This window comes from Psammomys obesus, unplaced genomic scaffold (genome assembly GCF_907164565.1).
Source record: "Psammomys obesus unplaced genomic scaffold, mPsaObe1.curated_primary_1811, whole genome shotgun sequence".
Taxonomy (NCBI): domain Eukaryota; kingdom Metazoa; phylum Chordata; class Mammalia; order Rodentia; family Muridae; genus Psammomys; species Psammomys obesus.
In genome coordinates this window covers 12,016,692-12,027,276 of record NW_026596120.1, presented here as the reverse complement: position 1 = coordinate 12,027,276, position 10,585 = coordinate 12,016,692, and the positions used below count along the sequence as shown (strand labels likewise).

The window sequence follows — 10,585 nt, the reverse complement described above, 5'->3', positions numbered from 1 at the left end:
AGAGAGAGAGAGAGAGAGAGAGAGAGAGAGAGAATGGGGTGTGGTAGAGGAAATTAGGGCACTCTGAAGTTCTGCTGGGGATCTGTCCATAGTCTCACCTGCCAGAAACAGGACAGGAGGCAGACAGACACACCCTGTTTCTTCCCTGGAGCCCTGCACGACCTGTCTCAGTCTGGGCCCTGCTGTTTCCTGACTGTCCAGTTACTCCCTTTCATCTGGCCAGCTGCAGACTGGACAGCACGTGAGGAAAGCCCTCGGCTGAACCTCAGCTCTGGGTGTGGGAACTCTCAGCATCTCAGTCTCTGGGCAGTGGCTTGCCCTCTGGAGGCCATGGCTACCGATAGGACCTAGCAGGAAGTTGGACAGGGGTAGCAGAGAGCTGGCCTTATTTGAGGGCCACCACTGGACACTGAAGTTAATTGTTCTCTGCTTTCCTTGTGCTGTTTTTTTTTCCCCAGCACAGTGGCCTAAGACCCTTGCCCTCATCTCTCTCACTGATGCCAAGGGAGGTTGGAGCTGGACAGTGATCTAGAGGACAGGGAAATGACCTCATTCTAGGTGCTCTCATATCTGTTTCTACCCCTGAATTCTGCTGCTGCTCCTGGCTGTCTGCTCTTTTCCTCACAGGACTGGAGCGCCCCCGCCGGATTTTCTGAGGATTAAGGTGCTACAGAAATAGGGCTAAGCAGTAAGCTTGGAGGAAAAGAACAGGGTGTCAGTATCACCACAAAAGTCACTACGTATTTTTGGGGGGAGGGCGGGAGTACCAAGAAGTCACAGCTGAGAACATACTTTGGGTGTTAGGCCATAACGTGGTACTTGGGGTCATCATGTTCATACCACATGAGTGAGTCCCTGCAGGTTTCCTGATACTTGCAGGACCTAAGGAAGACTCTTGACCACCGTTTCTTACCCCTGCCGTCCCCCAGTGCTACCGTCCCCAGCTCCATGCAGGCACACATGGATCCACATGTATTGCAGGCCTTGAACATCGGCTGTTCTTTATCCTCCCAGAGACGGTCTGACCCTGCGTGTGGTCCCGCCGCTGGGCCTTCAGATGTATTTGTTGAGCTCCTCGCTGATCTTTTTCAGGCCCAGACTAACTGATTCTTCAGAACTCACCCCGGTCAACCGCTCTACTTGGGAGCATTCCTTGCCCCAGGGTCCTACTGCAGCTGCCTCTACCTCCCTCTGCCCATTCCGAATGACTTGTAATTGTGTGTTTATTTTGCTGTGTCCTGTAGCTCTGTGGGGTCCTGATGATCAGGGCACCATCTTTTAGTTCTCCTGATAGCAGCAGCATAAGCCACATCAGTGGGTAAATAATGTGGAGTTGGTTTTGTGGGAAAAGAAAAAGAAAAAAGAAAAAAGAAAGAAAGAAAAGTCCAACAGAATGTTTAAAACTGAATCATGAATATTGTATCTATCTGCTGTAGTTATAAAAGGCTATAAAGAGCTAGTTCTCGTTCTCTCTCTCTCTCTCTCTCTTTCTGTGTGTGTGTGTGTCTGTCTGTCTGTCTCTCTCTCCTCAGCTAACCTATTATAAGGAAACCCAGGTGGACACCCCCAGCTCAGGTTCCAGCCCACGATCAGCTTCAGATACTGGACACAAATGAGCCTTCAGATGGCTGCCACTTCATCTTTTGAACCACCACTGCTTTCCCTGAGTGGAAAGGAGCAGGCCTTCTTCATGAGCTTTGTCTGAGCTGCACATTCAGGAACAAAATGAATGCCACCACTGCTTTAAAAAACCCCGAGTTTGGATTGATTGTGTGACAACTGGCAACTGGAGTTTCCTAGAAAGCCTAGAAGAAAAATGGTAGAGAAAATTAGAAAGAGATGCAGAAGGCTGGGGTGGTAGAGGAGGTACTGTGTTTTATTTATGCAACACTTAACAAAAAAATCTGCCGACCTCCCATGGTGTGCCCGTAGGTGGGCAGAATTGGGGTGTTCCATCTTCAGGAGTGGGCTGGCTATTGGGGCACAGTCGGTTACCAGAGAGATGAATGGCGTAACTTCAGGATAGATATGAAGGGGGCGGATGGGATGCGACTATGAGTGCCGAGAGCGGGCAACTTAAGGTTGGAGTCAGGAGGCCCTCTTCCTTCTGTTTGAAGGGCAGCCGTAGGAAGCAGCGGTGCTGTTCATGGGGGAGCATAGGCTTTGGTTTGACTGGAATTCTGTCTCTGTCTGGTCCAATTGAACCAAGACGGAAGAGGCTGCCTTACAGAGCAGGTGGAGCAGCCTGTCCTCAGTGTCACCTACGGGCTGAGCGGCTCCCAGATTGGAGAGTCCAGATTCTCTTAAGTGGCAACTTGTCCGGGGGGAGGTTGGGATGCAGGGCAAGCATTTGCCCCGCATCAATGCTCGTCAGGCTCATCACTGCTCATCAGAGCACATTTGTTGAACATCTATGTGGGAAACGCTATGCCGAGAACCAAAACCACCGAGATAAAGAACACAGCCTTTCTTCAAGGAGCTCGCTAAATAGCAGACTGGTGGGGGAGACAGAGGCTCGGAAACTACAGGCTGCTTCTGAAGGGACCTTGGACAGATACAAGTGGTTGTGTGAATAGTTCCACACCTGTCACTGGGAGACGGGGACAGGGTCATGCTTCACACCAGAAGGGTTTGAGGAAGGAGTGTGTGTGTGTGTGTGTGTGTGTGTGTGTGTGTGAGAGAGAGAGAGAGAGAGAGAGAGAGAGAGAGAGAGAGAGAGAATGTGTTTACGTATAAAAGTTATAGACAGTGTGGGTGTGTATGCGATAGAAGGCTGAGAGAGGAAGAGAGAGTCAGAGACAGTGTGTGCCCACATGTGAGAGATACAGACAGAGTATGTGTGTGAGGAAGAGACTGTGTATATATGTGTGAAAGAGCTTGTTGTATGAGAGAAACTGTATGTGTGTAGGTTTGTGTGTGTGAGAGACTGTATATACATGTGTGTGTGAGAGCCCGTTTTTTGGTATGTGTGAGAGACTGTGTATGTTTGTGTGTGTGAGAGAGATTGAGTGTGTGTGTTTGTGTGTGTGTGTGTGTGTGTGTGCATGTGTAAGAGAGAGATAAAGAGAGAGAAAGAAGGATAGAGATAGAGGGAGGGAGGGAGAGAGAGAAGAGAGAGGTGAGGAAGCCTGTATATGTGTGTGAGATAGAAACAGGCCGTGTGTGTTGGGGGAATGAGTTTTCTTGGAAGAGGGACAGAGGTGTTTTCAGAGGTGGGGCTGGGTAGAATGGGAGAGGTCCAGCCATTCTAATCCTCTTTCTCGTGAAGGTGGACATACAGAGTTTCCCACCAAAGGCTTTAGGCTTTACCTACCAGCCATATGTTTTGTTTGTAGTGACAGATGCTCAACTCAGGCTGGAGAAAAACAGAATAGGGACACATGTTATTGCTAGATCATTTGAGATTGGAGTCATGGGCTGTACTCAGGAACAGCATGCTGTCTCTGGACCCAGTCTGCCTTTATTCCTTAATTCCTATCTGTATAAGCCAGGGTCCTGACATAAAACAGACAACAGATTCGAAGGCTTAACTTAGGAAACTCTTTATAGAGATATGCAGAGGGCTAAGGGACCCAGTGAGGATGGTGATGGAGACAGATCATAGCAGTGCCAGACCATTATGTACCTTACAGCTACGGGGACCTGACCACAGTGTTCCATGGAGGGAGCTTCCTGAGAAGGGCCAGGCATAGACAGGAATGTAGCTGTTGGCTCGATTGCACGGAATAGGGTTGAGGGCTGTCTTCCTTCAACACTTTCCCTACTGTCTCTCGCCTGCACCTCATATCAGATGAACTCAACAAGAAGGCAGGGGCTCTATGCAGAGATGCCTCGCTCAGTAGCACAAACACAAGGACCCGAGTTCAGATACCCAGCACCGTGTAAGAAACAGGCACAGCAGCACCCATCTGTATCCTGTGCTGGAGAGTGCAGACAGATGGATCCATGGGTCTTGCTGCCAGCTCATCTGGCCCACCAGTGAGGTCTAGGTCCAGTGAGAGACTCTATCTCAAGGATTAATGAGGAGAACAGTTTAGTAAGACACAGAATGTTCCCTGGTGCACGTGTGTGTGTGTGTGTGTGTGTGTGTGCGCGCTTGTGTGTACGTGTGCACTCCCCCCCCACTAGGCAGAGGATATTGGAGTCTGGCTGATTCAGCCCATTGAGGTTGGTCCTCTAAGGCATAGAACAGTTTAGAGTAGGAGTGCTTCTCCCCTGCCACCTGACCCTAGCTTGTCCAGTCTCATCAGCACTGCCTGGATCCTCTTCCTCTGTGGCCTGGCAAGGCCACAATGCCAGGGGCAAGGGATCAAAGAGTAGACAACTGAGTTCATGACAGAGGCAGCCTCTGTTCCCCTTACTCACACAGAGACTGAGCTGCCAATAGGCTAAATCTGAGCAGGGCATCTAGGTCCTTTCCATGCATTCTCTTTGGTTGGTACGTAGCAGGGAAGAGGGAGGAAGGGTGCTTCAATCAGGATATATAATGAATAAGTTGTAAACATAAAAATAACAGTTTAAAGAGTTAAGAAAGAAAAGTTTAGAGTGAGTATGGTGGAATTAACAGGGAAAACTTGCGGTCATTTCTGTTGACTGAGTTCTCTGGCTGCTGTCTTGTGTGGTTGTCATGTGACTGTTGGCAGTCTCAAACTCACGGCCTCTTGAACTCTCAACACAAATATACGTTCTTAACCTTTGACCCCCAGAGGACCTGGCAAAAGCCTTCTGACTTTCGTGCCCTTGGCCTCCATGTGGTCCTGAGCCTCTCAGTGAACCAGGCTTTGTAAAAGGAGAATGGAATACTGTCCTTGGCCAGACTCAGGTCACATGACCCAGAGCTAATCGGAATATGGTAATTATCTCTGATTCATCTCAGTTGCCTGGCTTGAGGTGTGAAAGGGCAGGTTCCTCATAAAAAAAATGTCAGCATACTGTCACTAGTAGAAGCAGAAATGAGTTTAAGATTGGTAGCATTTACCACACTGGGTTCCTGGGTTCCTGGGTTCCTGGGTTCCTGACTGGATCATGGAGCAAGAGTGAGGGAAAAGATGCACTGTGGAGACCAGAAAGTGGAGGCCAGGGCTGAGACAGCCTGGCTGGAGATGTGGCGGAAGCTAAGGAACTAGAAAGTGATGGTTTAAGTCAAGACCCAGGGATGGAAGGCTGGAGGCAGCTTCTGTCTTGGTGAGGTTCTCCCTCTATTACTGGACTCCGATCACAGTGATCACAGTGAGTAGGTGGAGCGCATTGGCATCGGCAAATGACAAAGTGGTTTTAAGACTCCGGTGCCCTCTCCACCCGCCACAGGGTCGGGGAGGGGTCTGAAGGAAGAGTTCTTACAGTGGAACTATTTGTAAAAGTGATGATGAGAAGCTGTGACTTCCTTCCTGCCAAAGGAAGGAAGTGGGTCCCAGTGTAGACAGCAGCGCACTTAAACTTAACCTCGCAGGGCAGCCGACTGCTCAGTGGAAAGCAAGAATGAAGGAAAGGCACACGTGTAGGTCCATGAGATGATTAATTCTCCCCTTTCTGGCCATTGCCAATCATGGTTTAGGTACACCCAGGCTTTCTGTTTCCCACCAGCAGAGTACTGGATCATAGTTTCCAAGAATACTTTTTAACTTGTTTTCCCTGTAGGTTTTGAAACTTATACAAGATGGCGGGTCTTTAGTGTCCTTAGCAGAACACATCTGTGTGTGTTGTGTCTGTGTGCACCTTTGTGAGGATATTTGGTGTCTTGCTCCATTACACCCACCTTTTTCTACTGAGAGAGGACCCCCCCTGGACGTGGAGCAAGGTTTGTGGTTGGCAAGCTCCAGTAATCCTCCTGTCTCAATACACATAACCTTTTAAAAACGCGGGTGCTGGGGATTCCAGCTCCAGTCCTCATGCGCACACATAAAGTCTTACACACAGTTTAGTTCACTTCTTTCATACCTTAAATATTACTTTCTCGGTGGAAAGAAAAGTATTTAAAATCTGCCCAGAGCTCATCGGGGGAGAATCTTTGTACTTTCCAGGTTTCCTGCTTTAGGTTCTAACTTTCCTCTATTCCTAGCTAAGTGGAAAAGAACAGTTTTTTTTTTTTTTTCCTTTTTAAACGCAGAAGCACAGTGCTGCCGCTCCACATGAAAACCAGTAGTTTTCTTTTCCTGGTCAGGAGAAAATCTCTTTCTTTCACTCACGTGACTAGTTGAGAGGATCTCCTCCCCTCCCTGTTCTGGGATTTTGCAGTTAAGTATTTACCAATTTATTTGAATCTCAGTGGTTCCTTAGCAACTATGACACCTAAGTGATCAGGTACAAAGCTGTCCTTTGACACAGCCTGCCAGGGCTCTGCTGCCCTCTGACACAGTGGTCCCCAAGTTTCCCAAACAGAGCCCGGCCCAGACTCCAGGCTCATTTTCCCAGATCATCTCATGGGCTTGACCCCCTGCCTTATCTGAACATGCAGAGTTTTGTACAACTGGTAGGTCCAGATATGCCCAGATAATCCACGGATTCCCCAAATCCCTTCTCTAAGGTATGTCTGTAGAAAGAGAATCCTGTCAACTGGTAGAAAGAAATTAACTCCATTACATAGACCTGTCAGCTGAGGCTCAAGAGGTGGAAGATGCCTGAGGGACTTTCCTTGGGCTTTGGATGCTACTACCAATTTCTTCCTTCATACTCACAGAAACTCCACTTGGCAACTATGGAGCACTAACAGAATAAATTCAAAATAGAGTATGCATGTGTATGAGGGAGCAGAGGGTGGAGGTAGGCGGTGGGGGAGGAGAGGCATTGTGTGTCACATGTATGCCTGTGTTTGTGCAGGTGCATTGAATCTGTGCACGGAAGGAGGAGGTCAGAGGTCAGAGTTGGGTTCCTCCTCTATCACTCTCTACCTTATTACCTTGAGATGGGGTTTCTCACAATCCTGCAGCTAGGCTGGTGGCTGGCCTGTCCCAGCTATTCTTCTGTTTCCATCCCCACCCCCAAACATTAGGGTTGAAGTTGCATAAATAGCCATGCTAGGATTTTCACATGGGTGCTGGGGATTTGAACTCAGGACCTCATACTTGCACAGCAAGCACTTTCATCCACTAGTTCATCTCCCCCATCTCCCAGAATCAGGTTTTAGACTAAGAGATATTCTTTGCTGAAAGTCCTACAGTTTTTTGTTTTTTTTTGTCACCTACCAGACTGGAGTGTTATTGTCCAGGAATGAGACAGATGCATCTGTTACCTGGTTCCTATAGACTTGACAGTTGCTATTGTTTCTATTCACAGGTTTTGAGTGGGTTGCTTGGGAAAAGAGAGAGAGTGTGTGTGAGTGTGTGTGCACATTTGAGCCTGTGTGGGCGCACGTATGTGCCTATGTGTATATGTGCCTGTGCATGTGTTGTGTACATGGTGCCCATTCGTGTCTGCCTGTGTGCATGCGCATTCCTGTGCACGTGCTCACGAGCTTGCACACGTGCATATTTATGTAGATGATGTGGCTAGACAGTGGTACAAGACCATTCAGCAAATCAGAACAGTCTGCCCCGGGTAGGTAGCTTCTTTTAAACAGCGCCAGCCCCGGCTGCCGAGGCTCACGGGCGTGGAGCAGCCTGGCAAAGGGAAGCCACTATTCAGAAAAGGACAATAAGAACAACGTGAGTTCTACAGCGCTGCTGACCTTTGCGACTTCCACTTCACGTTGTTATGAAATATCGGGGAAAGACTGAAAGAACAATTACGGCTTTGTCATAATGTATCAGGCACAAAGCAAGTGTTCCAAGGAGCTGCTGGCTCGGCTGAGCCTGACAAAGCGGGGGGATTCAGCTCCAGTGCTTAATTTCTTCTCATTTGGAAGTTGTCTTCATTACTTAACACCCGCCGGAAACAATGGACGGATATGCCGTGTGCGCCTCAGCCACCACTGGCTCCAGACAACCACAGAGGAATACAGTGCTGGGGAGGAGAGCAGCCTGGGAGGGTCCCTCTGGGGACACCGTAACGCTGGCCTGGTGTCCTTGAAGAAGGTGCTGGAGCCCAGGCCTCATAGCTACATTTCTGTTGCTGTGACAAAACACTCTTCTCACGAAAGCAGTCTAAGGAAGGGAGGGTTTATTTAAGCTCACGCTTCAAGATACAGTCCATCACCTTGTAGAAGTCACGGCAGCGGGAGCTTGACACATCTGGGCACGTTAGGTCCTCGGTCAGGAGTAGAGAGCAGTGAGTACCTACAGCTGCTCAGCTCTTTCTTCTTTTATAGTCTAGCATCCCAACCAGGCATGGTAATCAAGATAGACCATGAGGACATGCCCACAGGTCCATTCTGCATCCCTCAAGGTGACAACACTAACCATGAGACCGGATATACTGAGGGAGAGAGAGGGGCTGGCTCTCCTCTGCAGGGGTACCCTGTGGGGGGGGGCAGGCTCTCGAGGGCCCATGTGGCTATAATTCCTGCTCCCATCCCACCACGTGGACAGCGGTGAGCCATTGCCAAATGGATGCCACCATCGGCGCAGGGACTGTGCGTCACTGTTTTTTTTTATTATCTGATTCTTACACATAAACCAGTGTTTCTCAGCCTTGTTCTGACTGATTTTTCCCTTCCCTCTGGTCCCCCTAGGCCTGTTTTTCTTATGTTCCATGCTGTGAGATGTTAACGGCACAGATAGCTAGGATGCCGCTTCCCACACTGAGGCCTTTGGCAGGCCAAGAACCACTCTGTAATTCAGGTGGTTTTTACCTTCTTTCCTGATGGAGAACGTGCTGTCTGATGAAGTGGGTCTGGTGGTAGCTTAGCCTGTCTTCCGCTGAGTTAGAATGGGCTGTAAACCATTTCCTTCCCTATCAGTTGGTGTCGAGCCAAATGTAACCAGCTCCTGATGTCTCTGCTGGACAGGCATTAGTCCTTCAGCTGTTGGAGAAGCACCAGGGCCCAGAGAAGGGCTGGGACATGGGGCTAACTCTGGGGCTCAGGGTGGAAGCAGTCTTGTGTTGATCATGCTGGCATGGACATGCTGAACGTGAGCCCTGATTCTAAGGATGTGAGGATAGTTTCTTGAGTCCAGGTCTAGTCTTCGAAAACATAAGCTTTCAAACAATTCCAGACAACAAACTTCTCACCATTTGAGTCCACGGGACTCAACACATGAAGATCCATATGTCACTGCCACATTAGCGCAATTTAGAACATGCCCACAGGCGCCATTTTTCTTTGTTATCCTTCCCCCTCTTCATCCTTGGCTTCTGGCAACTGCTGATTTGGTTTCTCACTCTCTTGTTTTGCTTTTTCCAGATTCTAGCATCACATGGTACTCTTGTCATTAGGTTTGACTTTTTTTTTTTTTTTTACTTAGCAAATGTATCTGGGATTCTTCCACGTTGCTACATCAGTTCTTTTTATTGCTGAGTACTATTCCATCGCAGACATATATCTAAGCCGCCTCATCTACTTGTTAGTGGATAGACTTTTGTTTTCAGTTTCTAGTTTTCCACTGTTTATCAGGAAAGCTTCTGTGAACAAGTACATGTCTATGAGATACAGAATGAAAAATATGTGTTCATTATCCCTTGGATAAATACTGAAAAGTAGAAGTGCTGGATACCACGGCAAATGTATATTTATCTTTGTAAGAGACTGTCAATCTGTGTCCCACAGTAACTGTGCCATTGTGCACACACCAGCAGTGTGTGAGACTCCCAGTTGCTCCTCACCTCCCCAAACAATTGGTGTTGTCAATCTTTTTAAACGTAGCCATTCTGGTGGGCGTATGCTGGTGTGGCATTGTTGGTTTCCATTCTCATTTACGTAATGACTGATGATGGGGTGTCTGTGTGCTTATCACTCTTCACAGACAGTGTTTGACGAAATGGATGTTTAGATCTTTTGTCCATGCTCTCTAGTTCATGATATGAATACCTTTTCAGCATGGATGACTGTTTGGAGGCATCAGAATGACTCCCCCCCCCCCCCCTGTTGCCTGACATCTTGCATTGCTCCGTGTACCCGGGAGGCTATGTGTTGTCTCTATGGGAGACTAAATACTATACCTTCTGGGTTTCATTCTAGGAGTGGGTTTGGGATGGGCTGTCTTCTGTATAAAGACAGGTTGTCAGTTCCTGTGGAAGACGGACATACCTATATTTGGCGGGGCACAGCCAGGACCTAGGAGGTAGGCTTCTGTCACGGGAGTGTGTGATCCTCAGCAGGAGTCCATGGTGCACGTTACCTGGGATTGTGTTTCTTTGCTTCTGTCCGTGTGTCATGTGTCACCCCAGTTCCACCCTTTTCTCTGTTTTGTGTCTGTGTATGTGAGACAGGCACACTGTAGAACTGTTCCACCTGCAAGGTGGTGGGCTTGGAAGGCAGCTGGAAAGCCCCATGCATTTCTTCTCCAGAATTGCTTTCTTTTAGCTGTTTTTATTTGGGGATTTCTTGCCTTCCTTCCTTCCTCCCTCGGTCCCTCCTTTCCTTTCCTTCCTTCCTTCCTTCCTTCCTTCCTTCCTTCCTTCCTTCCTTCCTTCCTTCCTTCCTTCCTTCCTTCTTTCCTCTCTCCCTTCCTTCCTTCCTTCCTTCCTTCCTTCCTTCCTTCCTTCCTTCCTT

The 10,585-nt window shown here is 48.5% G+C and overlaps 1 protein-coding gene across 1 annotated transcript in view; it reads left to right on the top strand.

The window, feature by feature from the left end:
• The window catches only part of Ephb1 (EPH receptor B1), a 426,680-nt gene that overhangs the window by 7,401 nt on the left and 408,694 nt on the right, over nt 1–10,585 (top strand). The gene's annotated exons all lie outside the window — the stretch shown is intronic.